Source organism: Maylandia zebra, linkage group LG18, assembly GCF_041146795.1.
Source record: "Maylandia zebra isolate NMK-2024a linkage group LG18, Mzebra_GT3a, whole genome shotgun sequence".
In the NCBI taxonomy this organism is placed as follows: Eukaryota; Metazoa; Chordata; class Actinopteri; order Cichliformes; family Cichlidae; genus Maylandia; species Maylandia zebra.
The window spans coordinates 23,206,024-23,212,753 of record NC_135184.1 but is presented as its reverse complement, the minus strand read 5'-3'; the positions used below and the strand labels follow the sequence as shown (position 1 = coordinate 23,212,753).

The 6,730-nt window shown below is 40.9% G+C and overlaps 1 protein-coding gene across 8 annotated transcripts in view; it reads left to right on the top strand.

The window, feature by feature from the left end:
- Positions 1 to 1,204: 1,204 nt before the first annotated feature.
- Positions 1,205 to 6,730, top strand: part of LOC101465127 (SPRY domain-containing SOCS box protein 4) — an 87,519-nt gene continuing 81,993 nt past the window's right edge. For 2 of the 8 annotated variants that reach the window (XM_012916882.3, XM_004542427.5), the window contains exon 1: positions 1,205 to 1,431. The gene's annotated coding sequence lies outside the window, so the exon portion shown is untranslated. Of the gene's footprint in view, positions 1,502 to 3,089; positions 3,310 to 6,730 lie in introns of those variants that run through there. The other 6 variants (XM_004542429.4, XM_004542425.5, XM_004542431.5 and 3 more) reach the window with 3 other exon arrangements.

Here is a 6,730-nt window from a genome sequence, read left to right as displayed (position 1 = left end):
TATAACTTTTATAGAAAAAGGATCATGAAGGCACTGGGGAATACTCCGTCAACTGTTTGCATTTACCTATTTTCACCGCCAGGGGGAGCTAAAGTTCTTCCGATGGAACTGATCAGCGCACCTAATATATAATTTAAGTGATTTAATCCCACAGTGTAAAATAAAAAGAACATAATCTCTTCTATCCATCATGCTGAGGTAGATTCGACTCCGCACATATCCTGACAAAAGTGTCTATAAAATGTACGTAAACGATGATTGAAATAATCCATCTTCGCACTCGCTGGTCGGAATAAAGAAAGGCCCAAAGACATTAGTTTCTATTGATTCGGTACCGTTTTTCTATTTGGGCTATTCAGCACAACTAGCACAATCACACGTGGCCCCTTTTTATGAGTGGATGCAGATCGATCAGCCCTCCTCTGATTTACTTACACAAAATAATGTGACTCGAAGTTACCGCAGCGGACCACATCACTTTTGCGGTGAAATATCTTAATTGACTTCCAGTTAACAGCCTGCTGACCTGTTTGGTAATAAACATTCAGATGGAAACCACAATACAAGAAATCACATGAACCATGGGGGTAGCGATGCCTTCACAAACAGTGAGAAATTTAGAGAATATGTTTGCAAATTCATCTGCAAAGACAGTGTGCTCCGGAGATTTCATAGCACATATATAATGCTTTTTCACATTATGTGTCATATATGTATGTAAACTATATATACTACATTACAGTATAATACATATATTAAACGTGGATTAAGGTTTCACACAGTGAGTGTTTCTGGGTAAAGCTTCAGATTCTTTTTTCCTTTAGATATCACCATGTCATACAACCTGAAACTCACAAGGGGGCAGTTATTACGTGTAGGAACCAAGTGACTCACTTTTCTAAACGCTGAAGTGGCAGCAAGTATCCTCTTAAAGAGAGGAGCTCAAATGGCTTTAACGGCATTTGAAATTTCAGTACAAGTTCAGTTTACAGCCTGAGTGGCGTAATTATTTCGAAGGACACGTCACAGATACGATTTAAACTGTTTTTATAAGTGACACAATGAACTGTGTCAGTGTGGGGTTTGCCATCGTTTATCATGTACTGCCACTTCGGGATTCCCACTTTACGAGCAGCTTTTGAAAGCACCATCTTGACCCAATCGCGACAAAGCAGAAAGCTGCGTTGTGGCTGAAGCGACCAATCGGCGCTCGTTCTGTGGAGTAAGCGGACTCTGGGTGCTTGGCTACCTTGATGTGTCGAGCTCCTGTTTACTACAACAAAGAAACCGTCGCTTAATCGCCAAAAACATTGGTAACAGCGCTGGAATAACGCTGTTGTCGTCAGCGGAGGAGGCGAGGTACTTCGTTTCTTCGTATCCCGCAGAGATTTCGCCCGGGAAAACTATCATTTGTGGACTGATTGAGGACAGGTCGGTGAGTGTTATCCCCGTGTATCCTGGACCGCCCGCAGGATTTGGGTTTCCTGCATGCGAGCAAAATGTGAGGTTTTTCTTTATTACGTGTCATCAGCTCTCTTTGTACTGTTGACTGATTGCACAAGTTTACGTAAAAGTACCACAATTTAAACTTATAGTCATTGCTGTAGTTCAGTCGTGTGATAAAGTTTCCTGTTGCTCCGCGGTGCAGTGACATCTCAGGGTGCATGAATTCACCTGAGTGTCCACATCTTGCCATCTCACCTCCTTTGACATCATCGCAGAGTGCAGAGATGGAAAGAGTGACACAGATGATATCTGTGTTGCCTGTCTGTGTGTGACAGAGGGGGAGATTAGTGTAGGTCATTAAATAAGTACATGTACATGGTTGAAATGACAATAAAAGCCTCTTCACTTGACTTGACTTCACTTGACTTGAGTGATCAACATTTATATTAACGCAGTAGGTAATTGTTTCAAAATTCTATATATAACCCCCAACTTTGAAAACAGCCCAATAAAAATGCTGTTTTGATAGTGAATTTTAGGTGTCAGTTAGATTAATCCATCTTGTTAAAGTAACACCGCTTTTCCTCGCTGCACTCTGATTTATCTGTGTTTTCACACCTTGGCATTTATTAAGCTGGATAAGGTGACAAGGACATGGAAGATGGAGAGCAGATGGTGGGAGGGGAGAAGAGAAAAGAAGGGTAGATGATGGAGGGTGAGAGGAGAGTGGAGGAGAGAGGAGAAGGCCCTGGAAACTTGACAAGACAAGAGTGCAAGGACACGTGTGCCTGGTGCAGTGTGTCTGCATATGGCTTTCTAACAAGTAATGGGCAAAAGTGTTGGTGTGGAAAGGTGGTCGGTGGAGTGTGCTTGTTGATGGATGACCTGTCTAAATAGGGGAGGGTGGGGGCTTGCGGAGGAGAGGAGGGAGGATGATGAAGCAGAAGGAGGAGACGGAGCTTTGTAAGAGTGACAGGGGGTCATTTATCTGTCTGTTGGATCTCACCAGCTGGTCACTACAGGAGATCAGACTGTTTACCAGCATTTTCCTTCACTAACTTCTTCCCTTCTGTTTCCTTTCATCTCATATCCTCAATTCCCATCTCCTGCACTTTTCTGCTGTTCTTGCCACAGTTCTTTTTCCTCCTGCCTGTTGTCCTATTCTGCTGATTGAATTATGGACACTTGAGCTGTTTACACTTTCATTTAATGGCCCAAACACTCAAACTGATATTGTAGCTGCTGCGCTATCAATAACAATGAGAAGTGCTTGGGCAATTTAAACATTGTGCTAACACAGGTGTATATTGAATTCTTCAGTGACTTTTGAAAAGGTTTATTTTTTTCCATTCAGTTACATGAAGGATTAGTGTAGCCTGAAACAGCTTCCTAGAGATTTTTAGTAGAGGTGCAACAATACTGGTATCGATATTGAACCGTTCATACAGTGCTCGGTTCAGTACGCATATGCATCGTACGGAACCCCGCAGGGGACATGGGAGAAAAAAAAATTAAGACGGACTTTTGCGAGATCCCATGTCCCCCTAATTTTTTCTTCTCCCATGTCCCCTGCGGGGCTCCCTAGTTTCGAGCAATACAAAATTTTTTTATTTATTTTATCAACTTTCCTTCTGACGATGCTGTCTGTGTTGAGCGCTCAGTGGATCTGCGTTCGACTACTCCGCCTAGGCTGCATTGTCGAGTGCAGATCCACTGAGCGCAGCACAAGCTAGCAAGACAGAAGCTAAGCTCGTTGCAACATGGCAGCTGCCTCAACGCTACCCGAAGTAGAACCTCCCCCACCCTCATTCAGATCTGGTGTTTGGAGCTATTTTGGTCTTCATGTAAAGTATGACCCTGAAGGTAAACGTGTCATGGACAAAAGTAAAACAGTATGTTGGATGTGCCACGCAGTGCTCAATTACATTGGTGGGAACTAGTGCGTTAGCGCAGTTAGCTTGTTAACATGTTGATGCCCCACGCACGGGGCGATCCTCGTTACCGAAGATTTGCCGTGTTATGGCGTTAATGTCATTTCAACGAGATTAACGCTGACAGCACTAGGGGGAACACAACGAATATGACTGCACGTTTACGCAGACATCATCCTAGCGCAAAGACAAGTGGAAGCAGACAAAAACAACAAGCACGCATGCTACAAACTTTACCAGAGTCATTTAGACAGCCGTTAGCACATGATTCTCCTTATGGGGACCTGATATGTTTAATATGCTGCCGAGAATATAGCCCAGAAGAAGCGTATAGTATAGCTTTTATTTTGGAAAGAGCCATTTCTCTGTAATAAACTCTCTTTTCCAAAGATGGGTGATTTCTCGATCAGATAGATTTATTTTTATTTATTATTTTGTTGTTTCAGCAACATTACATTTAAAAACTGTACTTTTGAGTTAAAATATATATTTAAAATTTTAATAAATGACAAATTAAAAAGGCATGAACATTTTTTTTGTATCGAAAATATATCGAACCGTGTCACCAAAGTATCGAACCGAACCAAACTGTGAATTTTGTGTATCGTTGCACCCCTAGTTTTTAGATGTACTTTTCTATCATGCAGGCTGATATATACTGTCCATCTTATTCTAGCGTTCGCTACCGAGATCACCATTTAACGTCACATTCACACCTTCAACCATATGAGAATCTCCAGGCTTCACTTGCACAAATCTAGAGATCGGTCGGTGATTCTCCAGTTGTTAAGGAAAATGTGTATTCCCCAACCGGTTGGTGAGCGATTTCTGGATGAAATCAGTTGCAGAAGTGGTTGCTAGCAAATTGCTGCGGTCTACTGTAGTTTGCTTCGAAGATGCAGACTTGTCTGCAAACACTTGGCAACTACTCACTGAACAGTGGAGGACCTCGGTAAAAGTGTGGCACAACTTTTACTTTGAAGGAAATTTGTTTTCCAATTCTGTTCAGTTCAGTTTTTTTGACTTTCTAAAGTATGGTAGTAAGTATTAAATGGTCTTTAATAAAAAGAAGTATGAAGAAAAGTGTACTTAAACTGTTTCCTGGTGCTGTCAGCTATCAGGTGATTTTACTTGTTTACATCTGCACTTTAAATTCTTCTGAATGCAACCTAATCCTGTACTTCCTATACATTTTCTCTCTCCTCCTTTGCTCATTCAGCTCTCTTACTTTTAATCTGTTTTTGTTTTTTATTTTCTGTTTTATTTCCTGCTTTTCTCCTGGCTCAAAAAAAGCTCCTTTTTATCCATCCAGAGGGACTAATAAGCTGTGCTATGAGTCAGTGTAAGGAAAGAGGCAGATGGGATTCAGCTTGTAGGCCCGATAAGGATTATTTTTTTTAGCTTGGCTGTTTCTCATCACTCCCTGTCTTTGGTGTTTAAGCGGAACAGATAGGGTCTAGCGTTATAGATGTAGTGGTAAAAATCACCCAGATTGAGATAGTGAAAGTTCGCTGTGAATCAAGATGTCAGAGTTGTTGCTTACTGACGGGTGACTTTCTCTAACTCATAAAAGCAACAACAGCCTTATTGCTCATTAATTAATCAACGTCTTGGTCACAGAAGCAAATATTAAATCTGATTTTATCTCATTTCTTTCGACAGTTGTTGAACATATTGCTCATCTGCATTCTGCACAGTTCCCAATGTGTCACTGTGCTCATTATTCGGTGAGACACAAGGCGATTTGGTGACAAGATAGACAACATTTTGTAGTCAGTATGAGCGGCTTTCCATCAGCCATCATTATTTTTAATTACTTTCTTTCCCCGCCTCTCCCACTGAGGTTGTTTTGTACCACAGGAAGCATGCTCTGACAGGAAGCAGACTCAAAGATGTGAACCTGTGAAGTCTCAAATTAAACTAAATCAAGGTTGAAAATAGATCACAGGACATAGCACAGAAGGTTGCGGCTCTAATGGAGAGAGTCATGTTTTGGCAAACACGAGCAAGTGTTAAAAACTACGTGTTTTGAAATAATTTTTATCCTGCCTTTGTATGTACTGTTGCATGAACAAAATGTTGTATTTCTAATTGTACTTAAATGTCACATGTCCAAACTAAAAAGTTGGCTTGTTCGCAATGAATTATGTTATATTTTGAAGTCTCTAGTTTGGTATTTTGGCTATCAAAACCAACTGGATGCGGAGTGCACAGCTTTCCCTAGCAACACACGGTTACCAGACCTCTAGGTCTGTGTATCTGTGGCCTAAGCAAAATGGGAAGGCATAGTATTACTTGGGTAACTCCAAACTGCTCAAAAAATAAGGGAATAGTCAATCATCACAGTATAACACAAAAGCAAGTTTAACTTCAGGAATGCCAAACTAGCCAATTTGGGCAAGAAAAGGATGACTCCCAAAAAGGAACTGGTTTTGTAGGTGGTGACCACAGATTATTGCGCTCTGTCCCACCTGTTTTTTCGCCAGTTTTGCTATTAGATAGTTTCCTTGTCACTTTGGTAGTGTAGCCTCAGCGGGGAAATAAAATAAGTAGAAAGTAATGCTTGGCATTTTGTGATATAAATAGATAATTTAGACATGTCTTTTTAGTTGATAAGAGATCAATGAATTGGGTGATCTGTTATGACACAACCTAGCCAATCAGCAGAGAGCTTCCAGCGACCCTTGCTGTTGACCTTGATCACGTTACTTCCTGCAGTCGCAGTTGTGTTCGGGTTTGTACAGTGCTTTGGGTTCGTTAAATAGTGTGTTATTTAAGCACATTTGCTATATAGGTTACTGTTCAGAACTTTGCCCTGCTTAGCAGTGAGTAAGAAAAAGTCACTCAGCTAACTTCGTTATTCATGTTTTAAATAGTGTGACGGAAAAGTTCCCTAGCCGCTAAGCTAACAGCTGCCTCATGCTCAGGTGTGTGTGTGGGGGGGCAAAATGGCTAGGAACCGTGATTGTTTTACTTTAAAAGTAAATTAGTTCTATGAATCCAACATGCTTTAGTTAAGTTGGAGTATGTGTGTTCTTAGTGTTCCTAGTGCTTACGATTTTGGTCTGGTTATAGCTTCTTTACTCTTCTTAATTATTTGTAATGAGGGTTAAAGTAGCATGTTATGGATACCTTAGACATTATTAAACATGGACATAGCTTCTGTGTTGAAAAAAAAAAATGATACCATGGTGTAAGTTCCCAAAAAAATAAACTTAAAATAAAATAAAACAATCGAGCTAAAGGCCACCAGAAAGGCTGTCTGACTCGACCTCTTTAAAGTGTGTCATGGTCATGCCATGTTTCAAAAAGGCTCATCTGTGGTGTGAAACTGCACGCACATTGGCCAACAA